Source organism: Heliangelus exortis, chromosome 4, assembly GCF_036169615.1.
Source record: "Heliangelus exortis chromosome 4, bHelExo1.hap1, whole genome shotgun sequence".
NCBI lineage: Eukaryota > Metazoa > Chordata > Aves > Apodiformes > Trochilidae > Heliangelus > Heliangelus exortis.
In genome coordinates, this window is record NC_092425.1 from 31,922,760 (window position 1) to 31,949,671 (window position 26,912).

A 26,912-nucleotide genomic window follows, 5' to 3' on the forward strand; every position below is an offset into this window, starting at 1 on the left:
TATATCCCTCTCACTGCAAGAAGGGAATAATACACCCAACAGCTGCCTGTAGTATGTACATAAGAGGCCCATCCTATAGAATTATGTCTTTGGGACCTGCAGAAATACTGAAGGTACAAATTGAATAATATGGTTTTTACAATGTCTCCAAGGTAAGACTTCTCGCTCACTATCTATGTGTGTGTTAAATAGAATGAGATGGTGTCACAACCTAGAACAAAATGTATTTTTCTTATCTTTTACAGTTTCTCCAGTATATTCTCCCATTCTACTATTATAATTCACCTAGGCTCTCTGACTCCATTCTTCAGTGTCAGGGGCTGGTGTGAAAAACTGTCACTACAGCTTTTATTTCAGTCTGATTCTCAGCAGTATGTGTGGCATTCCCAAGGAAGCTTTTTTGTTCATTTCATAATTTCTACATCCTGCAAACCTTGAGCCTGATTATTATGATTTTATGTCTGTTATTTAGAGGTGTTAAAAGCAGATTTACATCTCTGGATTCAGCCTTTAAGCAATTATGCTTCTCATCATGTGCCTTCCTTTCCTGGAAATCAGTTAACACTTTCCATTCATGAGGGAGTACTAAACACACAAGCAGAGATGTGTTCATTACCTCATAAAGTTATGCTGGTCTTTCTTATCCTTCACAAACTTGTTATTAAGTCTTCAGTTTTATTTCTACAGAAGGATTCTATTTCTCATCTTGACTGAGGAATTATGCATCTTCAAAATACATTTTTCTACTGCAAACAGAAGAAAAAATATATGTGAATGAATAAAATTCCCAAGCAAATAAAAGTTCTTTTTTTTTTTCCACAAACATTATTTCACTTTTTAATTTTGTAAAACAGTAATCCTCCTGAAGCCACCTGCATTTTGCAGCAGGAATGAAAAGTTCAGATACATATAATTGAGAATATAATTTTCCATGCAAGAATACTTCACGACTGTGAACTGTGACCGTCATTCACTGTTTGAAGGAAGGAGCTGGAGGGTATTCCAGCATTCTATAAAACCAGTATATTCAAGTCTTCCAGAAATGAGACTATATCTAGGGACTAACAAAGGAGGTAAAAACAAAGGAATGTAGTAAAGACTATTAATTCTTCAATTTTGTGGGTTTCTTTCAGGGTTACCTGTGATAGAAATTATCAAACTGAAGATTTTTATCATTGTCTCAAAGAGAAAGAACTAGCCAGGTGTACAAATTGCATATTAAATACTCCAAGGAAATGTGTTTGAAATAGAGCAGTCTCACTCTTATCTACATGTTTCACGGGGAAAAAATATCTAGAAAAAAATAATTACTCCAGTGGTTAGATACGGATTTTGTTTTTAATGTCTAAAACCCCTTTCCATAAGTAGATCTGGCAAATGGGGGCTAGGGTTAGTTTACATCTACAATAACAGAAGTTAGCTAGGAAACCAGGTAACCAGTTGTGTGGTTTATTTTAAGCAGTTGATTTTAAAAGGGACTGCATAATTCAGCACCATTTCCCATCATTGCAAAGCCTTTGCTACCGTATCTGTTGCTCAGAATTATGCTGGCAGTCAGCTCACAATGGCCATATTCACACCTCACAGCAGAATCCCCACTGGAGGGTCAGTCATGCATAAAGGGAAGAAGTATTCTCTCAACAGGAGTACAATCTTTTGGAACAACGGGCAGATCAGTACATTTTACTTGCTCAGCCTTCATAAAGGCTCACAGCAGTAACTCTGTTTAACCAGCAGAGTTCAAAATTTGAAACCTCGTCCTCTGCAGAAATTGGGCACAGATTGCCCCCTAAACTGGCCCTGCAACACAATAACCAATCAGTTCCTGTGATGCTGTGCTATTACCTTGATGACCCATTTAATGACTGGATTTTGTAAGGTACTTTTGGGTGTTGTGTCAGCCAAAAAGGTCAAATGGGAGTGTAATTTGTAACCTAACAATTTCAGAAACCTTTCACTGGAAAGACTTTTGTAAGTGGATGATATTTTTATGTAAAGATAGTCATAGAGGTCACTAAAGGGAAACATAACTTGAAAAATATCCTCTTGGAGACATTCCAAGCATCTTAAACTCCTTTATCAGCCATTATTCCACATAAAATGTATCAGTGCTTTGGCATTTTAATTTTTTTTTTTTTTTTTTGTTTGAGATTGTCACAATTCATTTTTAAAAAACCCACATATGTACATATAGCTCAAATGAAGAAGTTTCTATTTTTCTTTTTCTCCTCTGTTTGTATCAGATTTGCACAACCTAAAACTGTGGCTTCAAGCAGGTTCCATTCAGAACAGTCCAGGTGCAGGAAAAAAATGAGATCTCTGAAAGCCATTACTATTACCCCAAAGTTACTCACCATAGCGTTAAACAACTTTTACATTTCTTTGTAATTTCTGACAGAAAACTGACTGTGTGACATCGATTTACAAGTCAGAGACTGTGAAATACGGAAATGGAAGCATTTGTTCATGGCTTTCACTAGCAATAATTACAATAATTTCACCAAGTGAAATCATGTCAAAATCATTCTCATTTTACTACAATAAATAACATATTCAATAGGTTGTATACCCCCTCAGAACAGCATTACATCCTAAAGAGAAATAATAATAAGGGCCTCTTTGGCATGCTGTAAACTGTAAATTCTGGTGCTTTAAAGGACTACAGTATAGGCAAAATGGTGATCCCAGATGAAGAGTGTGCAGTTCCTCTTACTAGTGCTGAAATACTTGGTGAAGCAAGCTGTACAAACAAGGCAAGTAGAATTTATGGGAAAGAATAAGATTTCTTATCTACCACAGACATCTTGGAAAAAATTCAGAGAATATAAACAGAGATGAAAAAAATTTTACAAAAAAAATTTTTTTTAATTAAATTTTTGCATAGAAGGTAAGACTCACACTGATGATACATTTGTCATGTCTTAGAGGTGGTGGGGATTCCATAATTACCATGTAGCAAACACTTATTTCCCGAAGAGCAACAGGCTATTGGTAATGAAATATCTGCCCTAGCAACTATGTTTCCAGGACTGCTGCAGAGGAACTGGATACTACTACTTTTGACAAATGATTCACCTATGAACATCCCATCCATGGCATACTGGGATATTTCTGCATACAGGAGCTATATTAAGATATAAGAAGTAACGCTGAGCACAGACGGTGGGCTTGCAAATGCTGCACTCTGTAGGGATATTAGCTGCTGTCCTGAGAGCAATGTAGTCAAATCTGCAATCAGACTGTGACAATTTGTGCTTGATTGAGTCCAGTACTCTATTAAAGGAACTTTTTTACCTCTGGTGGCCTTCCCTAGTTTTTGCTCTCTGCAGAATGTTCTGTAGTGCAATGCAGGTTAAGTCTCATTGGTCACAGTTGAAGCTTATTAGTCAGTCGAGCTTGCAGAGATTGGAAATTTCAAGATCCCTTCACTTTTACCCTGTGATTTAGTAATTGGAAACTAGTTCTGTGATAAAGATTACTCTGCATTAAAACATAGCAAGTCATATCGGTCAAGACATTATGTAAACATTCAAACTTTTAGGTAAGCATTTAAGTAAAGATTTATATATTTTCTAAGATCAAAACAATGTGAGTATTTGGAACCAACATGTAATGTATGTATAGTACCTCAAAGTCTGTTGTTTGTCTCTATTTTTTCTCTGAATGTTAAAATTTAAAAAACCCAAACAAGCAAAACAAACAAAGCCCTAAATATATTTGTGTCTATGCACAGAAATCTATACTCTGACAGTCACATTTATGCATCATGATTGTATAAAATCAATAAAGATCAAATTTAAAGCCCAAAGATTACTAGAACCATCTATAGCTTGTTGTAAAGAACACAAAAAACTGGCCTGATTCCTTATGTGCTTACATTGCCAGATGTAGGTAATTTCTATGTGGCTATAATCAGCTTTCACTAGACCTGCAAGAGATCCATTTTTTGATACATGTTAACCTGAATTTCACGTTAGCTGTCTAGATTGGAATGCTACACAGGACATCAAAATCCAACTTGCCTCACCTGTAGCTTGCAAGGCTAGTATTCCACTAAATCAAGTAAGATTAAGGGTTCTTAAATAAAATTGTCTGGTTTTAGGCTCAGAAAGATTTAGCTGCATGTGAAACAGATTATACTGAATTTTTTCATTAATATCAAATAAAAATCTGACAGCTACTGTTTTGTTGAAAAAAACATATTGCATAGAAATTTAATTCCAACTCTGGGAGCTGCAGAAATCATCTCACATCACTGATGATAATCATAAGAGTATACTATACATGAAAACACAGGATATATATGGTGCAGAAAAAATATTTTAGTAGTTTTTAAATAGGAAGACTTATTTTTATTTAGACTATTTTTTAAAGTACTCAAGATCTTAGATGTCTTTATATTGTGGAATAAAGATCAATTTAAAATAACTAAAAGTGATTCTGAAGAAAACAATTCTCTAGTTGGCTATGATCGATAAAGTTAGAGAACTCAAGGCACAAGTTATTGTGATACTAGACAGTAAAAGGATTAATTGATCATAATTTAGAGAGCTGCAAGACACTTCCATGTTAGAGTTAGAAAGTGATAGATAATTTCTTTTGCTGGTAATGCTTATTTTATAGACTCTATTATCCTCTCACACTTGTGTAAATCAAGAGTTTTTCTGCTGTAATAAATTGTTGTAACACCACAAACATGTTCAAGTTGAAGAAAGAAGGAAACAGTGTCTCTCAAGGGGACATTTTATTTACAATAAATGAAAACGAGAACGTGATGATGTATATCAGTAGATAGAAATAAATGCGAAATAATAATAATGCGAATAATATCTCAGCATTCCCATATGCCTCAAAACTAGAGTATAAATGAAAAATGCATTGTTATTTTGTTTTCTATAACAGAGAAATGTAGGTAGGAAGAGTTCCAGAGGTCATCCCCCTCAGAAAGAAGCATATAAATACCCTAATCAAGAGATTGCAAGCTGACTGATATTAGTGAGAAGTAGCTAGAAGATACAGATGAATTATTCATGTAGAATTTTCCTCAGAAGAACAGCATCAGAAGAGTTTTCCTAACTATTGAGAAACCTTCAAAGACTACACAACTGCTCTTCTTTTGAATGAAGGTAGACTGAAAGCATTGTCATGAAAAGGAGAGAGACTTCATGAGAGCAAACATTCTGACCTGAGATATTCCTCTGGCATGTAGGAGATGATTTAGAATTTCAAATTGCTTATTGCTGTTTTGCTTGATATAATCTTGAGTATTTTCTTGTAAACCCTAAGCAAACACAGACTGTTGAATATGTTGATACGTATTGAGACCACTGCTGAGAGTTTTTCTCTATATAATCTTTTTTGCCCAGTGAATACTCTGCATAATTTGGTAACTGTACAAAACTGAGCTATTAATACCTACCTTAAATTCCATTATCCAGTACATAGTTATTACCCAGGCTGTACAAGGCTTGGCAGTACTCTGACCTCCAGTAGCCTGTTGGACCATAAGACTAAAATGCTGAGAACTGTGTTATCAAGACCAGAATCTGAACAGAAAATACCTTCTGCATGGTTTTGAACGTTCTGATCTCAGATCTATTTTCTATTGCCTGACAATAAATTCTGTTCCTGTTTCCTAGACTGACAGAAATTCTATTGTCAAGTTAAAAAAAAAATGCTTTCACATACGAGTTTTTTCAAGGTTCCTACGCTAACGTAGTCTGACAAAAATCTCATTGTTCTCTACACCCTCATGTTTAACTGAAACTAATGCTAGGGTTGACTACACTGTTTTTTCAGAATAGTTTTAAGATTGATGTATAGCAGAACAAGACTTGGAAGATGTCTAGACTTCAGGGTTTTTTTTCAATTCAAGCAAGTTTTCTTTTGTAGGCATATATGAGAAAAAGAAATAAAAATAGTCATGTTAAGAACTATGACAGTATAGGTTACTAGTTTAGCATAAGTGCATCTTTCATTATTTAACTTGGTCAGATACAATTGCTTAAAATAGACACAGATAACATAATTAAACTTTTATACACTATTTCTGTATTTTAGATTTATCTTAGCAACAAAATTATGTCACTACATTTATTTTAAAGGCTGCTAAGTTCTTTGCAATCTGCAAATAAAATTTTGTGTATAATGCGTCAGCCTACTGTCAGTTTCTTACAAGACTTCATGGTTTTTCTGCTATGTGTCTAGATTGTAAGCATAAAGTTTATTTATTAGATGGGATTAAATATTGACTATATCTGAGGATCTGTCAATCAAATCGTGACTCTACATGTCTGTATGAACTGTAATGCCCTTTCTCTCTTGAAGCTATGCAAACAGAACAGTAGAATCTTTCAGACACTTCATTTCTTCCTTCAGGATTTAAATATGTGAAGAAATCCTTTCAGTTTCATACTCATCATTTTAAAAGAGTCAGTGTCATCTGTACTTGGCCATCCCTTCCACTTTAAGGCTAGTGAGCATTTTGAAATGCAGAGATCTGCCAAACGTATGACTCAGAGTTACTTATTCTACTTTGCCCTGTATATAGTTTCCAACATTAGGGAAAATCTGTTAAATATTCTATCCCACTGTACCTCTTGCTTCATGTAAATGTTTTGACCACATCCGTATTTGCTACAGAAACATTTTCATTATTCAGACACTTTTTGAGTTTTTCTACGCTGTGTAACAGAGCATAGGATAGTAATGCTCTTTTTTGTAAAAAGCTTTTTGTCCTGGTTTGGGCCAGCATAAAGGTGATTTGTTGTCTTGTAATTTTGCTTTCAGCTAAGTCTCTTGCAAGTAGCTGCACTTGCTGAAATTAACAGCAAGTTTCTCAGACAGTGTCTGCTTCTGGGAATGATAACGCTCAATGTTTACAGTTACAGCTAGAGACTGGTGTGCAGAGCCAAGGACACTGCTCAGTTCTGAGGAACATTTTGCCCTCCAGAAGGAGTAAAAAGGTCACACCTGCAGCCCTCCTTTATGGAGGAGTGGACAAGATAAATGGCCTTCCTTCCTCCCTGCCTTCCCTCCTCCCTCCCTCCCTCCCTCCCTGCCTTCCCTCCCTCCCTCCCTCCCTCCCTCCCTCCCTCCCTCCCTTCCTTCCTTCCTTCCTTCCTTCCTTCCTTCCTTCCTTCCTTCCTTCCTTCCTTCCTTCCTTCCTTCCTTCCTTCCTTCCTTCCTTCCTTCCTTCCTTCCTTCCTTCCTTCCTTCCTTCCTTCCTTCCTTCCTTCCTTCCTTCCTTCCTTCCTTCCTTCCTTCCTTCCTTCCTTCCTTCCTTCCTTCCTTCCTTCCTTCCTTCCTTCCTTCCTTCCTTCCTTCCTTCCTTCCTTCCTTCCTTCTTCCTATATATATATGTATATTTGTGAATAATAGCATATGCATTTGTTACTGTGAAAATGAAATGGTATCCAAAATGTTGAGCACACTGTGTTTGGGGTTTTGTGTTTTCTAATTTTTTGCAGTTTCACTGTTTCCCTAAAATTATGAAGAAAAATTTTTATTCTTGGTAAAGCTTTACTGTTATCTTGCCAATACTGAAACTTACAAAATTACATATTAGATTTTCCATTGTGCTCAGATTAAATTTAATTCATACCAACAATACTAACTTGCTATTAGCTGCTCTAAAGTGTGGCTGACATCACTGTCTTGTCAGCATCTACTTTTGTCTGGAATGAACAGAAAATGGTGCTTGTCACTGCATTTTGTAGAGAAGTTCTATTGTTAGGGCAAGCTCTGAAAATATCTACTAGATTTAATAGTTTCTGTGACATAGGTAGAGCTGGTGGAGTGGTGCCACTACTTAATACAAAGATTTGTCCCACAGTTCACAGTATGTTAGGGGCTGGAAGGCACCTTGGAAAATCATCAAGTCCAAACCCCCTGCCAGGGCAGTATTACCTAAAGTAAAAGGGATGGAGATTTCCCTCTCTGCCTCCCCAAGTGTATTCAAAACAGGCTGTTAGTATGGAGTTCAAACCTTAGTATTAGTGGAGTCTGATAGGGGACTCTTCAGCTTATCGACTGAACTTTGTCCAAATTTAGTCATGAAGCTCCAGTCTTCAACAGTGAAATTGTTTGGACATGGCCTTTGTTGATCTTGAAATTCTGACTGGGGGAATAAGGTCACAAATGCAGATTCAGTCCCCCTTCTGGCTATCTGGATCTGACCTTTGCAGTGTCTGATGCTCTGGCTGTTATCCTTCAGCCAGTGCTAAAAAAAAAATAAAAAATAAAAATAGTTTAAATTCAGCAGAGAGATTTGGCACAAGTTTCTCATCTGAGAAAATGTGAGAGGCAAACGTCGTGTATGTGATGGCAGAATAAAACTCTCAGCAATGCTGCAGAAGTACAGCCTATAACTAGTACAAACTCTAGAGTGAAGTGTGTGAAGCAAAGGTCAAAATGTTTTCCTTACAGAGGAGTGAGTATGAAACACAGATGAAATATTTGAGGAAGATGTGGTTTTTCTTTTCTGTCATTGTTAAATCTCTGTGAGACTCTCTGAGATCAGTCTCAAGCACTAATTGTGTTACTGTTACATACTGGTCTTGGCAAATTATCTGACAAGGGAAGAGGCCTGGAGTGTTTTCTTTTAATGGAAAAATATTGCTATACTCGCACTTTCAGGTTTCATTTTATTCACTTTCAGACAGATTCGTGTAAACAAGAAGTATAAGCATTAAAGCACAAATTGTCATGTTGCTCCTTTTCACTTTTGTTTTCAAAGGGTTTTAAGGTCACACTCTTTCAGATGCCCATAATGAATATGGCAAGGTGTGCCTGCTGTTTGTCATTGTCCTTTGGAAACGTCAGCTGGCTTTCATACCTTCCTTTTTGTGTTGTAAGTCGTAATTGTGCTTCAATTAACACAAAGCAATATGAAGCGTGTTAGCTGAGCCTTGCCTGCTCTTTCTTAAATTAAAAAGTGCATTAAGAACAGTGATGATCACATGGCTTTACCCCTAATAAATCTGAAGGCTTCCTGGGGCTAGATTGGCATCCATCTCAACCCCAGCAGAATAAGCATATTGACAAGAAAGTTAAATTATTTTACAGAACTGGAAGTAAAGAAGCCTCCGATAGAGGCTTTTAACTCAGTATGTGACAAAAATCTGTAATGTAGTGGAAAGATCTCTCTGAAGCAGCAATTCGGAGACAATACCAGGTGAATACTGAGTCTAATTATTGAACAATGGCAATAAATGCTGGAAAATGGCAAAAAAAGATTGTGTCAATTTCCTAGTTTAATTCTGCAGGAATCTCGTAACAGGAGAGGTGATAGGCACTGGAAGAAGGAAGCAATATAAACCCAAACATATTACAAAGAACTGTGGAGAAATCTTTATTCAAGAACACATGCAGTCTGCAGGTAAAATTTTTGTGGCATGGCCCTTTCAAGTTAGACCTTTTCATTGCAACCAGGCAAGTATTATATATATCAACAAGCAAGCAGTGTAACTACAAGTGATAAAGAAGTGTATCAGGATATTCTATGTGACAAATATGTGAAACACTGCAGTGACACTGTCCCATGGAATTTGTTCAGCTCTAAACCAGTTCTATTTTCTGGCAGTCATTTTAAGACTATGTAGAATATTTTTTTAGTGAAAACTTTCCTTTACAGAAAGATTCCCCTTAAATAAGTCTAACAGTTATATGGAGAGAAATGGAAACACAGAAAAAAGATATAAATGTAATGAATGTTATTCTTATTGTAATGAAAAAGGAAGAATCAGGTTTATTAAAAACCTTAGTTAAATTTTAATAGTTAAAAAAGTCTAAATCTAGACTTTTTATCTGTCCATATACCAGGTAGTTTTTTTTTTACTTTGGCAAATATATGGTTTTCTCACAATTTGTAGCCCAAGAACATCTGCATGAATATTTGCAATAAATTATATTTAAATAATGTTTTCAGGAATCCTACTGTTCTTCCCCTTCCTTTATCCTCTCTTGCCTTTCTGTAAATCACCAGGCCCTCCATTTTATTCATCTCTGGAGATATTGTTACTTTCTTCAGGCAAAAGGGGAAAAGGCTAAGTGTTCTGTAATAAAAATAGAATCTGAATAGCACAAATCTCAGTGCAGAAGTCTTTGTGTGAAATTTTTGTGACATCTCATCATAAGCAGTGTACTTTGTTATGTTCGTGGGCTGATAGCTGTGTTTTAGAGGTAACAGAGGGAGTATTAATGGCAGCTTGCTAACCGTTCCTGTCCCTTGGACACCAAGCTGCTGCAAGTATGAAAACCAAGTAATTTTTTTCCTACGGTACCAGTACCAAAGTGACCCAGCTGCCTTACCTATATAAGACCCTTGTTTTAGACAATAAATTTGATAATACATGGATGACTGGATGAAATAGTGGGCTTTTGTTTGTTGGAGATAGGGTTTTGTGAAGATTTGAATATAAAGTAGCTTCTTTAATCTAAATTGCCCTTTAAGTGTTTGTTCTTTTCATATAGGCTTAACTGTCTGCTTTTGAGCTGTACTCCAACTGAACTCTTTGCTTCATTGCATAGGTGTCCTTAGTAAATGGTGGCTGACATATATTCCTGCTCCATAATTATAAGTCCATGCTATTTGAGCCAACAGATACTTCCTTTAGCTGAGAAGTGAAAAATATATTAATGACTAATCAGTGGAATAATCTGAGCTAGTGAATTAGCATTTCTCTTGAAGTCTTCAAGAACAGAGGCAGATCTCTCTTCTGATTCAGATGTTTAGTTAAGGAAAAACTTTTTTTTTCTCTTTTCTTTTGATGGCAAATTTGAAAGTAGTCTATTTGCCTCTTTGTGTATATATGCATATATCTGCAAGCAGTTTAATGCACACACAAATCAGTTTAATTCAGCTAATGCTCCACCTGGTCTAAAACTTGCAGACACATCCATCAGAGCTTGAAACACAGACAAGAACAGAGAATACACTCTAAAAGCAAAATCACCCTTTTGGGAGCTCACAGCTGTCTGGTTGGAATTTCTGATCCTTTGTTGACCTTTGAGGTATGAAGCATGGCATGTTCAGCAGCTAAAGTCTTCTCAGTTTAGGATGATAAATTTCTGAACAATCTGACAAAAGTTAATGCAATTTTTCTGACTCACATTGGAGGACTGTTGATTTAAGTGATGAAAATACCACCTGGAACATTTATTTCCCTTATAAAGGGACTTCTTTGCAGCCAAAATCTGTGCACAGATGGGCATTCAAAGAGACATATGAAAGTTCATACACTCTGTTTGCAACTTAGCATGGCATAAATCAGGCCTGCTGTAGTTTCAATGCAGTCCTGAGAGCCCTGTGTAATCTGGGTAGTATAAAGAATGTCTGGATTAATGCTGGAGAATTAGATGCTATTCTTACCTCAGAGCAGCTGCAATTCCTCTGCTGCTGGGAAGATAATAGCTTTGAGATCAATTGCTTAGACTAGGCCACCTTTATGGTGATTTTAATCTCATACTTTATGATGGTTTAGAGACCTACCTTTAGTTTACAAGTGCCACATGACATGTCAGGATTTTCTGTCATTAGATGGCTAGATAGCTAAAAACCAAAACAATAAGGGGTTAAAATAAGCAGCATAAAATGATGCTTGACAGCATTTTTAACTCATATTTGAGGAAGACATACAGTGCTTACTCTCAAGTCTCTTTAGTAGGTGATTTTTCGGTCTTAAAAGACTTAATATTTACGAATTAGTACCAAATATGTGATGAGAGTATCAGAAAATTTTAAGCAATATACATTATGTGTACAGATACAATGTTGCCAGTCAATTCTGAATTAAGTAATAAGACAAGTGGAGAGAAAAAGAGAAAAAAAAAATAACAGGTTCACTTGAATCTTTCAGTGGAAGAAAACTTGAAGTGCACTTCTTTCTCTCAGTTTTGCAGCTTGACATTATGGTCAACTCTCATTTGGGAGATTGCACTGCAGCTATGAGCCAAAGAACTATGCTTTGTGGGTGGACAGAAAGACCCCAGGTTTTGAGTACTCAGGAAAACACTTGTATAGTGTAGGCACCACTCTTTGGTGCCTACCTAGACCATCTCCTATTCTACAGAAAAGTTACAAATTCATTGAATCTTACACTGGACACATATATCAGCCTCCTTTGTAGCTTAATGGAAGTTTATATTAAATGTGTTGTTTTAAATGAATTGTTTATCTACTTAAGTAAATGGTGCTACCACTGAACTCTGGAAGAACCGAAGAACATTGCTTGGCTTGAGCAATCTGAAAATTTGCTGATTCATTACATTTGTGCCCCTGTCAATCTCTGTCACTGATTTTCATTAATCAAGTTGCTCATGTTGCAGATTGAGTTTTATATAGTATTCTATTTATGAATTATTCTACACATCTGTATATACAGCTGTTGATTAAAGCAGTATTCAAGTTTTACAACTAACAGTATTGAAGTTTATGCAGAGTTTTGCTGCCTGGAAAATATACTGTCATAGAATACCATGACTGATGCTGTAATAACCCACTGCACAACTAAAGACCTCTTAATACCCTCTAAGAGGAAAATCAGGCTTTTTTTGACAAGACTTATTTTCTGCATAGTAGCTGATTGTTAGCTGAGAGAGAAAAAACACTGAATTGATGGATAAATGTAACTCAGAACTAATGGCAGGATAATTTAGTTTTTCCTTTATTTATATTCCTTCTGAGTACTTGTACAATATTCAGGAAAAGCAAATCAGCCCTTAATATTGCTGTGATGTGGCTGGATTGGCTTGCTTGATAAAAGGCATGGACTATTGCAGGCACTGCTATGGTTGGGAACAGAGTGGAAAATATACTCCCTCTGAACCCTTATCACCTCTTCCTTGGCTTTCTCCTTTTCCTTTGCAAAAATCTTTGCCTGCAACTCCTAATATTCTTCAGCTATTCCAGAATTTCTTTGCCATCTTTAGCGTACAAAAAGCTGACTTCAGTGAGTGTATTATTCAAATGAATTAGTGTACCAGAACTCTAAGGTTTGAGTTGTAAAAGGCCACTGTATGAAACAGAATGCTCTTTAGAGTGCTTAATGTCTTACTGGGGTGTGGTTTAGGTAATAATCATTCAACAAAAATTAAACAATTTACTTAAAGTCTATTTCTGGGTCATAATGAGCAGTTCTAATACCTGTTTTCCCAGAATTAATTTAAGAAAATTTGGGGGTTTATATTTTCACACATAGACTCCTTTGCATTTTGCTAATGCAGGAAGTCATTAATTTTTTTTTTCTTCACAGCTATCGTTTCCTTCCACATGAAACTTGTACACTGGGCAATTTTTGTTTTCTTTTTGGTACTACCTATTTCCTTTATTGCTTTCATTTAATTTCATTTCTTCCTTAGGGTGGACTCTTACTCAGAATTATCATCTTTCTTTGTAAAAAAAGAAAAAAAAGGTAAAAATCCCACTTCTGTTCCCATTTATGTTCACTTTCCGATGAATTTCACTAGTGAGTTTCTTTATTCTTGAAAAATCAGCTCTTCGAAATACAGCACTGTGGGACTTCCTTCTCTTTATCCATACTTAATACAGCCAGGATAGGATTTTTGATTCTTGAGCAAGAACTAATCTAATCCCTCTTCTACTTTATTCCTTAAAGAGTGAGCATTATGACACATGGTTAGCTGGCCAAAACAAAGTTAAATAGTGAAATATGATTTGAATAGAGTCCCAAGTCAAATAAACTGGAGTTATAAAATCAAGGGCACTTAAATATATATTTTGAAAAGGAGGTAAAAAGAATTTCTCCACACACAAAGCATTTTTTTGTGTGTCATGGAAAAAAAATGTACTGACCATTGTGATTCTGATGACAGAAAGAAAATACAATCTGGAATGTTATCTTCAGTCACTACATCTATTCATTGAGGATACCTTTGATGTATTTCATATACCAGGACATGTCCCCACACTTCAGTTTTCTCTGTTTTATCAATTCACATGCACACAAGTGCAAACACAATGTGGACCTCAGGCACCTGGTGTGAGAGTTTGCAAAAGCTGTAATAGCTTCCTGCTAAAGATGCAAGGAAAAGTGGACACTGGTATTCTACTTTTTTTCCTCTTTTGTAGATCACTTCGGCTTGGCTAGATTGACTGGATTGTTTGCAGCAACAAACCCATTAAGTCAATTCAGGAAAGTTTATCTAGAAGTAACACAGGTCAATAACAAACCATAGCAGCTGCAGTCATCTCAGCAAGAGAAAGAGGTTGGTGTTCCTGAAGCATATTTCTTAAGTCTGAGGCCTGCTAAGCACATGAACTGAATGACAGAGCTTTTAACTTTCATCTTGGCTAGAGCTTTACTAATAGTAATGCTGCACCATTTCTAAGAACAGACCCTAGTAGTATGACCACCAGTGACCATGTTGATGTAATTCCCAGTTTGCATTCATCTCAGGAATTCTTTCAGCACTGTAAAAAATAAAATATTCCTTAATGTTGGGGAGCAAATATGAACCCAGTGGACAATGTGGAGAGAAGAAAAATTGTCAGTCCAGAGAGAGGGATGCTTGTTTAGTGCATGACTGATACTATGAATTTTCTCACTACTGAAAATGCTTGCCCTCTCATAACACCTTACTGAATGTCCCTGCCAGCAGAAAGGTCAGGTTATAAGATGTGACTAATACTATTGTCAAAGAGCTCATATATTTCAATGCCATTTTATTGTGCCTTTTGCTTGGCACATAGTGAGTAAGAGCAACATGATTTTTCATCCATTTTAAAAAGCAGATAATAGATAGCACCTTGTTTAGAGGCACAGTACTTTAATTAAAACTATTCTGTGCTGGACGGATCATTTCTACCTGTTTTCCTTTGGGTTTTTTTTTTTTTTTTTTGTGTTTTTTGGGTTTGTTTTTTTTTTTGCTGTGACACGTTGCTTGGGGACACCATACTACAGATGAAGAAAGATTTCCCAAACCAGGTAATATACAGAAGCCTCTGGGTAGGTCAAGTACTTCTCTCCATTCATTCTCCTTCTGAGACAGTAGATGTAGTGCTTACTGTCTTGACAGGAAACTTTTCTAAAAGTACCCTGCAGATAGTACATCAGCAAGCACAAGGCTGTGTGGATAGTCCCTTTGGTATGCTAACTGAAGGGGATTACTTCATAATGGTATTGTCACCATGATTGATATAAAAACATCTTCTATGTGAAGGCAAGAACCTGGAAGAGGCCTACAGGTATCTACTGCAGATAAATCACATCCTTATTTCAAGACAGTTTTATTGAAGAACAGGAGTAGAGAACAATTTGCTGTAGTGTCCAGCTAGATGGAAGTGGCCTTGGTGAGATTTGCATTCAATTATAAAACACCTAAAAGTGAGAAGAAAGAGAAACTTTTCTATCCTGGAGAAGTGATCTGACAAGGAGTATTGGATGTATTCTTATTCCATACAAGCTAGAAAGAGAAACATGATATATAAATACATAAAGGGTGAGTGTCAGGAGGAAGGACCCAGGCTTCTCTCGATGATGTCCAGTGATAGGACAAGGGGCAATGGGTGCAAGATGGAGCATAGGAGGCTCCACATAAACATAAGAAAAAAGATTTTTCATTGTGAGGGTGACAGAACACTAGAACAGACTGACCAGTGAGGTTGTGGAATCTCCTCTGGAGACATTTACAGTCCTCCTGGATGTGCTCCTGTGTAACCTACTCCAGGTGATCCTGATCTGGCAGTGGGGGTGGACTTGATGATCTTCCAAGGTCCCTTCCAACCCCTAACGTTCTGTGATTCTGTGAAAGTCCTGGATACAACCTGAAAAACAAAGTTTTATTTGCAAACAGCCTTGTTTACACACACAAACATAATCCTTCTAGGTCAAAGCTTAGTTTTCTCTCAGGGAGAAGCAAATGAAATTTTGTTATCTATTCCTTTTTCTTGTATTTAGGGAGGAAGGAATGCTAGTGGGGATGATGCTAAGCTGAAAAATAATCTTCTCTTCTGCTTCCATCTTAGCAGAATTTCTCTATTCTCTGTTTCCAGCTATTCAAAAAAGTTTCAGGTGTGTGCATTTTTCTTGTGCAACATTTTTGTTTATTCAACCAGTATCTACAACCTAAAGCAATCCATGTGCAGAGTATGATGGGTGACAATACAACATTTTGTAACAGTACCCACAAATTTTGTAATTACCCATTGTAGTCCACCTGAATTCTCACTGCAGAACAAAAATTCTGTAAACTCTAAATACAGTAGAACAGTGACTGACAATTTTTAAGATAATCTTTTCTATGACCACTGAGGATTCAGCTGTTAGTCCAGTGGAGTGAAGATTCAGGTACTTATTATCCCAACTTAATATCCGAAATTACATTCCCTCCTCCCTTTTGATGGCTCCAGACATCCAAACATTTTTGCTTGAAAGACAGGGAGGTATGGAAGTGGGGCAAAAAGAATCATAGTTCACATATTGGATTCTCTTTTTATTTTGGAAGTCATACTATTATATTTTGACAACAGAGAATTTTAAGCTGAAAGGGCTGTTCTGCCCTGAGGAGACTATAATTATGCTAATATCAAAGGTGCTAAATATGAACTGTCATTCTCTAAAATACATGCAGTTACCCAGTAGTAATAACAATAAAAATGGGATCCTTTTCCTATTCAGAAAATTGCAATTTCACTTTTACACTTCCGTTAACTCAGTAAATATTTTATCCTGCATACTTAACTGGTTGTCTTGGTATACACATTTAAGATTTACAGAAGTGGCCAGTATATGAGAGAAAACCAGAAGACTCTATTTCTTTTGGAAACTGAATAAGAATAATCATCTTATATGCAATTTTTTCAAACTAGGAACCCAGCCATCCATGAACCTGATCTTGGTTTATTGAGACAAATCTGCATTTCAGTTCAGGCTGAGGAAAAAAAAAAAAAAAGAAAAGAAAAAGAAAAAAAAAAAAAAAAAGGAAACAGTGGAGAAAGCTTGTCATTCAGACACTTCTGGAAGACAGGAGTTGCAGCCCGAAGACCATCAAGCAAAGTAGGGCAACTCAGATCAATCTCACATCCCACAGGGACTGTGGGAAGCAGGAAACAGCAAAACTAAAGAACACCATACATTTCAGGAGTGGTTTTCAGGTAAGGAAGTCTGGTTTGAAAAGAGGAGTCTACCCAGGATCAGAAGAGACCATGAAGAGAAAATTTAGATATTTTCTTTCACTTTCTTGTAAACCTACTCTGATTCTTCCTTGCGGCTGTCCAGACAAATCTGAAGTCAGCTCTGGAGTGAAGCTACCAAGTCAAAATGGATCATTTTAACACAGTTAAAATTTCTGAATAGGTTTAAACTCTGCTGTAATGAATCCTAATGATCACTGGAGGGAGATGTTAGTGAGCATGAAACAGAGCCTGGGGTAGTGGAATATCTCAGGCACTGGAATGGGCTGCCCAGGGAGGGGGTGGATTCTGCATCCCTGGAGGTTTTTAAGAAGAGACTGAATGTGGCACTCAGTGCCACGGTCTGGGAACCACGGGGGGAGTGGTTGGACTTGATGATCTCAGAGGTCCCTTCCAACCTGGGTAATTCTGTGTTTCTGTATCAGAGGCTCCCTTGCTAATATAGAAGCAGAAGGCATTATTACAGGGCTGGGAGTGGCTGTTAGTTACGCGAGGACATGAGATCTCCACTGCTATGTAATGCTTCTCACTTGCTCTACTTCCCTCTTGTTATAATTCTTTGCTTGAAAACATCATATACTTTGGGTCCACTAGTTTTCTGAAAGTGGTCCTCCAAATCAAGATGTATTACAGGGGGATACAAGTAAAAAATAAAATAATTTACCCAACAGAAGTTAGAAAATTACAATTAATATGACTGTTCAAATTAAATATTATGCAATATGATGTGCTTTGGTTTACTGGAAAAAAAAATTAGAAACTTCTGCAAATTATTCCCTTTTGTATGATTACTTTTATCTAAGTCTTAATTATTCAAAGGAAAAAATCAGATTTCATATAGCTAAAGCTGGAAACAGAAATGTAAAAACTGCATTCTTCATTAAGATAAAGAGACTCCCTGATCATAAACGTGTAAGCCAGACCACTGTGGTCATTTATCTTTTGCTGAAAGCAGCAGTTTATCAGCTGTATTTTGCCCTCTCTGCTTTTTTTCATTGTATGCAACAAGTCTACTTCTCTAAGGAATTTGGCTAGCCAGTGAGAAAAATAACTTTTGTTCTGCTATTTATCTTTGGGTGAGCATTTTTCCATATCAACTTTACTCTGTTCTTACCCTGCACTGCTTATTTCTGGTCATTTTATTTTGCTGCTACAACATAAAAAAGTGAAAAATCTGCACAGCTCATTCCAGAAGACTTTGTGGGAGAGACTCTATATGGCTTTCATCAGAGTGACTGTCCTTCAGCTCCCTAGAGTTATATTTATATTGAGCAAACTTACACTGTCAAAACAAACCTGAAACTATCAGGTGTTATTTTAAAACTGCTTTGACATTATTTCACAATTGAATAATAAATACTGATTGATAACAATACTGATTGGCCTAAGCCTATCTAGTTTTTCTTGCCTAGAGCTGGAATCAAATTGCAAAGTTTTACAAAGGAGGTCTATGTTTGATTTTTAAAAGTTTTAGTTCTGCAAACTGTAGATTCTAAGGAAAAAATTTCCAATACTGTGGAATATGAATCATTTACAAGACAGGAATCTTCAGAGAGGGAACACTAGAGAGACAGAAAATTTTAAAACTGTCCTAAATATACTGTATCTGCATATTCTAGCCCGGATTAAAGATGCTGCTGCCATCTCAAAAGGATCAATTAAAATTTTTTCCACCATCTAAAAAGGATTAAATTACCTTTGAGTGGTAGGGCCATCTCAGTGTGATGCTGCAACTGAAATTAGCTTTCCTAGAGAAGACAATGGACTGATGGAATTTGATTATTGGTAACAGGAAAAAATTGAGGGTTTAGCAGCCTCTGGAAATCTATGCCCCGAGATGTAAGGAAATAAAAAATGCTGCCTGGAATTTATTTTAAACTGTATTTTATATGTCTTTCTAACAATGTTTGGGGTAATTATTTCAGATGAAAAACAGAATGTTTTATTTGGAATTATATTTAATTATTGTCATCCACAAGGCAATTTTATTGGAGTTGTTAAATGTATTTTTATAATAGGCTGGATACACAGTGATAGATTAATTCATCATTAATCATTGACTGCCATTGAATCACTTTCACAGCATTCTCCTTCTTCTGTCCATCTTTATCTAGAAACTTCAGAAACTTTGGCTGAAAATCTGCAAAGAGATATCTGGTATATTGAGCCCAGCTCAAATTCACTACTAACCTAGTCTACAGTTCCTTCCACAGTTCTCTGCGCAGTCACAACAGTCAGAAAAATGCTGGGTAATCCAAGAAGAGGGAACAGGGACACATTCAGTACAGAAATAAACATTCCTTCTAATATTCTTAGTCCCAGAGACAGAAACTTATGGACTGATACACTTTGCATGTATCTAACGCATAATAAAGACATTTAAAAGGTCTGCAGTAGCATTTCTCTTTGGATTGTATTTTAAGGCAAGAAGATACTACTCTAGAAGTATTTTTATTAATTTCTTACCAATAATAATAAAAAAGTTAAAAATAAAAATTGATATGTTTCTGATTTTAAAAACAAAGAACTCAGGCACAAAACCAGTTGTATAACAGTTCCAAAATTTAGTGAGAATGGAAAATTTTGACTGTTTAACATTCTCACCAATGATACATTTGGACATAACTGTACAACTCAGAACTGGCAATCAAAGATATCTAAGCCAGAAATAACTTTTCACCTCATAGATGCTTCATTCATAGATTTTTTCATTCCTCTGTCTTTTAAATGAGTCCAAATCTTATTTTGTTAACATCAACCTGAGGAGTTAGGGTTTTTTTCTGTGTGTATAGTTTGTATCTAAGTATTTTCTGGTACCTTTTGCTGTATCACAGGATTCTTATCTCAGCTATTTTGTTATTCAATACTGATATAATGTATTGTGCCACTCAGAAAGATCATTCAGTCTTTTTATGACTTTTATGCATATGATAAATCACTCTGGCTGATAGATTTTCCCAGTTCAGAGCAGTGCTCTCTTCCATCTCTGGTTTATTGATAACTATCACTGGATGAAGAGCTGGCACAATCCCAATCTCACTGAAATTGAACTAGTACAAGTAGTTCAAAATCTAAACTCCATACTGAAAATATGGGTTTTTTAATCTCATTTTCTGACAAATAATTGAAGAAACATTTAGAACTTTCAAGTAATACACATTTTGGACTATAACAATCTTCTTTTTACTACTATTTTTGAGAAACAATTTTAAGATTATACAGCTTACAGAGTTCCCAGAAGATGGATTTACAGTAATGATATTTTAAATATTTAGAGTGATAGGATTTAAACGCATGTTGGATAAATCTGGTGTGAAAAGGTGAGAATTCTCACAAAGTGAAAAAAAATGCAGGGAATTTTTTTCTTGTAAAGCATTTAAAAACTAGTCTCAGAAGGATGAAGAGTCATTTCTTGAGTGACTGTAAGTGCAGTGAGCCATAAAACATTTGTGTGACTTCACTATATGTGAAGTTAATTGTACCTGTTTGCCCATTGCCACAAAACATTACTGAAACAGCACCACAAAATGTCTTCAGACTATTAAAATATCTTTTACATTCAGCTCTGGAGAAGTTTAAGAGATGCATCATTTGATGATAAAAATTGAATGTAACAATATTTTCAACACCTTCAGAATTTTGAATTTTTTTTTTTTTTTGTGATGGAGGCAAAATATGGGTTATTTATCCTTTTTCTTGTAACTGTTGTTCTAATACAAATAAATAATTAATTAGCTAGAGAAGTTAGATAGGTGAACTGCATGGTGAATTAAAGTGAATTAAAGGTGAATTAAATTAAAAACCTTTCAGATTATTTTTAATTTTTTCTTTAAAATTAACATTACCTGGGATTTCATTTTTTGTTTTCCCAGTTTGAATACCAAGAGGGGATCTTTCTTTACAGCATATTTCAGCTTAAAATCTAACCAACCCTTTCCCCTTCTCTCCTATACCAGAATGAGAGAGCCACACTGAAAATTCAATTCCTAATACAGCGAGTGAGAAGTCCTCTCACCTTCCCCATCCGTTGCCTCTCCTCTGTTCGTCTCCATGGCTTTGTTGAATGCCTGAGCTGGAGGAGGAGGCAATGTCATTAAGAAGGTGTCTGGCTGGGCATGGTAATTGCCAGCCCGCCTGCCTCACCAGCCACCAAAATCCCTTTCCCTCTGCATGCACCAGCGAGGGATCAGGCATCAGAGAACAAAATTGCTCCAGCTTTAGTCAAGAAGTGGAAGTGGTCAAATGAATCTGTTTGGGAGCTAAAAAGAACTAACAAAATCTTACTGTTATTTTTCACCAGTGACAGCAATGTGCCCCCCCTCATATTTAAGACAAAACAGTGATGTCTATTGACAAACACAGAGGTTAAAATAGTTGCTGACTCAGTATTTACTATATTAATAGGCTTAGCACCCAGAGGTGCTGGTGTCAGGGGCAAGTCAGAAATACACAACCACCAATCAAAAAAAGCCTTGTGAAAATAGCAGAAAATCATGGAAGACAGTGGTGGCATTTGGTCAGGAAGCATGTTTCTGTGAAATTAAAAAAGTGATGCTTTGACACAAGTGTTGTGATCATTCATAAAACTTACTAGTACTTGGAGGCTTACAGCACAAGGTAATAATAATAAGCATCATCATGATGCATACCTTGGTTAATAGCCTTCTCAAAGGCTATTGTTAAGTTGTTGGGATGCAAATCCTGACTCATATGAAGGATTTCAGATGTGGCTACAGCACTCTACTCCTTCCTGTTTGGGGTTCAGGACAACAAAGGAACTAAAACCAAAGCATTAGTTATCAGCTAAAGCTTTTATCTAAGAAAACTCTGTGTCTCTATGTGGAGTGCAAGTACCAGCTAAGCTGAGCTACCTAGAGAGGAGGTCAGCTTTCCACGTAAGGGCAGGCAAGAGAAAGAGTAGCTACCCACCTGGGAATGGCAATGCTGCTCAGGGAACAAGGCACACTTGTGTAAGTCATTAAATCTTACTCCGTCTCAGATTTTGAGGGCATTAGGTTAAGAAAGTAATCAGAAATACTTGACCCACCACAGTTATGTGATGTATAGATACAGTCAGTAGCAATTACTTGGTGTAGCCATAGAGCTTTCAGTGTTTTCTCGTCCTGAGCTCCCTGACACTATTTCTCTCCAGTTGCCAGTTTTCTGCAAATGTGCAGAAGTGTGATATCTGGGATATAACACAAGTTTTATTATAAGCTTTGTTTAGTATTGTCTTGTAACCCATCTTCCTGATTTCAGCAGTTCCAAACTGATCAACAAAACCTGAGCATGGCAGATTTTCTTGATTAACATGCTTGAACACTGAGGTTAATCTGACTGTTGTAGGAACTGCAGGCAAAATGGCTTTAGTCTGAACACCAGATCCAGGAGTTTCTATATTCCAATTTAAGCGCTTATAGCATTTCAATCATTTCTAGCATTATTATTAAACTAATAAATGTTTTAGTACCTTGAAATATCTCCAGACTTAAAATCCCGTGTTAGGTCCATATATTATAAACAAGAACAACAAAGGAGCTGACAAGTAGTGAGTTAAATAGAATTAATTTCCTCTCTGCTTCCCAGTGAAATCATAAACCAATCAGACTTTTTTTCTCATGTTATATGATGCCACCAACCCAAAGTCCCTCGGTGAAATTATTTCCTTGTAAATCACTGCAGTCCATCCATTACGCTCAAGAAAAATGATATTTTTTTTAAGTGGGTAATATAAAGTAGAAAAAATATGTTCTGCTTTCCATCTTCTGATATCTGCAGGAACCCCTGGGCTGATTTAAGGCTCAAAGCTTCTAAATACTAGCCAATTTTAAAAAGCTAATGAGTATTTAGCATAAGAGGATGTGAAAAACTAATCAGAAAAAGAAGATAGAACAAAACAGAGAGATATAAGAAAACTTCTCTTTCTCTAGAAACAGCTGATTGCCAGATACATACATGTTTTATCATTAATTAAAGCTCACTTATGTTTATGAGTAATTACAAAATAAAAATATAAAGATCATTTGTCTCCCTCCCAAAGGTTATAATGTTCCTGTTCCTAATCAGAAACATCCAAATGAAGTATGGAAAGAAATGTACTGATGTATTCAGTCTGGCAAGTAAACCTACAGTTATCACTACAGCAATTTGTTTTTTTATGGGTGTACTTTATGGAAAGGAAAACACATTCTTGTCCTGGTCACTTGAAATAGGAAAATTATTATATTTGATCTTTTCTTTTAATTTTTTTATTTGATCAGATCAGAGGAAACATTGGAAAAGGAGACACTGAAAGAGAGGAATAGAAATCAATAGGTTGGTTTGGCTACACTTCCTTCAACATATTTCCAAAACTTTTACTGAAAGCAACAATTGCTTCTACACACATTGGTGGTAAGCTGGACTTATGGAACCACTACCTACCCATGTCAGACACTCTTCTTGTTCACTTGTTTAAGCTTCAATAGTGACTGGAAAGTGGCAGACTACAGTTCTTGCTCTCTGAAAAAAATTTTTGTGACATTTTTCTTCCCAACATGAGTCTCCAGAATGTAAGGTCTGTAATTCTCATACCCATCTATAACACCTGCAAGCTCTTTGATTTGATTGACACTTGCAGCTGTACTTTCTGAATACTGAGACAGTTTTTTAACTGGTAATGTAAGTGGTTGTTACCACATCAGAAAAACTTCCTGATTGTAAACAGTATGTTTTGCTTTCTGCAATGACACATATACAGCACCTCATAAAAGAATTTAATATTCTTTCAAGATTTGATAAGAATTATTGGAAGGTAAGGGTTCTCCTATCTCCTTTCGATACTTTATTACATTCATGAGTGATAATATTGTTTCTTCGATAATCTATGTTCATGTTTGTCCCAAAGTTTAATTTCCTAATAATTTCTGAGAACATGAAGAAAAGTCTGGACAAGAATCATTTCCTTTCCTTCCATTGTCACCCCAACTTGGGTGACATTGTTCATCCCACTTGGAGTTACACTTTGACAAACTTGCTGCTTTCCTCTTTAGGGGGCAGCATGCAGGTGTCTTTTCCCAAAGGGGAAGGTTACTAAAACCGTGCCTTAGAAAGAGATGGTCTTTCTTCAGTTGTTAGGTAGAGAAAGATCCATGAACAACAACAAAACAAAATCTCTAGCTGTTGAGTTGGAACGTATTGCTCTTTCTGAAGGTTTAGCTCTTCCACATGGATTGGTGGAAGGGGATTAACTCAAGACCTACCTCACCTACTCATATGAAATCCTTCTCTACAGACACTTCAGAAAGTGATTTCCCAAAAGGTTAGATTATAAAAGACTTAATCTTTTGTGTGCCCTTCATCTTTTCTGTGCTCTCTGCGGATCATTAGAATAATTCAAAGAAAGTTCAAAACTGGATTCAGACCTGCTTTTGTTCAAGATTATCTCAAATAACTTTGTGCTTGTTTATCTTGCTTGCTTTGCCAGTCCAGTCACTGAGCAGAGCTTCTTCCACATGTTACGAAATATCCCTCACTGTAGAACAATCCTAATAAACCTGCAGTTAATTTGCTCAGTTTCAGCTCCACAATGACAATATTTCCTGTTCTGGAATTTGCTTGCCAAAGTTGACTTCAATATCTCTGAGATATATAAGTATGCCATAGGCCTTGCCCAAAAGAAAGTTGCTATTTACATGCTGGACATCCTATTTTAGTATTTTAGAATTTTCATACACTTCACTCAAGATTTTTGGTATTTCAGAATTTTTTAAATTAGCGTTGTGGTTCTTGAGAACCTTTCTTGAGAAAGGATTTGATGTTTCTGTTTATCAAAGCATAAAGAAATGTTTCTGTAAGAAACAGAAAAGTAAAAGATAAAATTAATACTTTCATGTTACCTACTGATCATTGTACTTGTCTAGTTGAAATATTAAGTGGTAAGAGTGAGATTAATTTGAATTAGTGAAGTCTACAGTGTTCATATTACCAAAAAAATGCTTTGTTTCTGAGAAATCTGGACAATTTTTAAAGCTTAATAGAATTTAAAATACATTGACTAAGATTTCTTTTTGCAGGAATCTGCCTAGTCAATTTTCATTATTCATTCTTTCATTGTCAAACATCTCACTAACTCATAAATTATTTGTAAGGTGCCTGGAGGTACAGTTAAAGAGGGCAAACTTGTGTTATGAATGCATGTTTCTTAAAGCTCTACTAATGAATTGGTTTCCCTGTAGGGTACATGAGACAATATTTCAATCTAATGAATGGAAAACATTAAACTTCAGCAATCTTTTTACTAAGAATAATACCACATTTTTCACAAAATTCTGAAGAATAAGAAAGCTAAAGAAGGGATCTGATCCTGCATTGCTCTACTTGTGTGAATACCTCCCTCCATGAAAATGAAACAAAATATGAACACTTACACCTGTACATGTAAATGGGTGGGTGGGAGAGTGGGTTTGTTTTTATATACAGAAGTATTGACACTTCAGTGATATCTAGTGCTCTGATGTGGAATCTGCCTGACTTTTGATTTCATTTTGAGCTCTGCTGCTGCAGTGGCTACTGGTAGTTCAAAACGGGGCTCCAGAGGAAAAAAAAAAAAAAGTAAAAAAAAAAAAAAAGTAAAAAAGACAAAAAAAAAAAAAAAAAAAAAAAAAAAAAAAAAACAAAAAAACCAACAACAACAACAAAAAAAAAAACAACCCACAACCAAACCAACCAACCAACCAAAAAACCTCCAAGAACAACAAATAATTGACCCAGAGGGTAGGGTGTCCTAGTTTGGGCCAGGATAGGCTTCTCAGAATTTTATACAGTATTCCTTTCTGCTGGTGGTTGTGCTAATAAAGGATAAATTCTTCCATAGCTGGATCACAGAGGTAAGACTGGCATCTAGTCTCATACTCCCCAATGAAAAGCAGTACCGTCGATAAATGGCTGCTGTCATGGTATTACATTCATAACAATTTCATATACAGAGTTTTCCACTGAGGATTCAATGACTCAGATATTTATGTCCCAATTTGCTTTTATTACAGCACTTTTTTTTCCCCCACTGAGTCACTAACTGTCCTCTTTGATTTGGGAATTCTTCAGGTCCTATATATTAATACTTGAAGAAGCCAGTCCTTTAGCATTCACATTTATCAAAGTTAGTCAAGGTGGTAAGTTCTAAACAACATTCTTCCTTAGTAATGTGACAGATGTGGTTAACAGCTGCATTTATGCAGAGACATGTGACATTTTTATAAAAACACCTTCAGATTGCTGAGTCATTTTCCTCCTCTCTTTTTCAGAGATAGAAACATTTCAAGGAGACTCGACCATGCCCAAATTGATACCCTTTTTTTTTTTTTCCCTCAGATTCCTCAGCCAATAAATCCTAGTTTCAGTTTCCTCCTGTTGCTGTTTAGCACTTCTTTCCACACAGCTTAGTTTTCAATTCTTCCATTTGTTTGTATTTCCACTCCAAACTGCTTATATAAAGCATTCATAATGCCTTTCTTATGAAGCTCTTTCTGAGAAACAGCTTGATGCAGAACAGTATTGCTACCAGGCAAAACCTTGATACTGTTGCAAAGTAGAATGACTTTACATTTATTACTGAAAGCACAGGAATATGGTGTGATCAAAAAAGTTGCAACATGAAGTGTGTACACCACAGACTATTCAGGGCTGGGACTTGGAGGCAGAAGTCTATCCATCAAAGGCTCAAAGTCAGAAAAAGATATTCATATAAATGGCTAGTAAAGAGTGAGGAAAATGGAAAGAA

The 26,912-nt window shown here is 36.1% G+C and overlaps 1 long non-coding RNA gene across 1 annotated transcript in view; it reads right to left on the reverse strand.

Moving 5' to 3' along the window:
• Window positions 1–236: 236 nt before the first annotated feature.
• The window catches only part of LOC139796355 (uncharacterized), a 43,271-nt gene continuing 16,595 nt past the window's right edge, over window positions 237–26,912 (reverse strand). The window contains exons 3-4 of the long non-coding RNA XR_011725968.1: window positions 15,615–15,784; window positions 237–746 (exon numbers count right to left, since the gene is read on the reverse strand). This is a non-coding gene — a long non-coding RNA (uncharacterized lncRNA). The remainder of the gene's footprint in view (window positions 747–15,614; window positions 15,785–26,912) is intronic.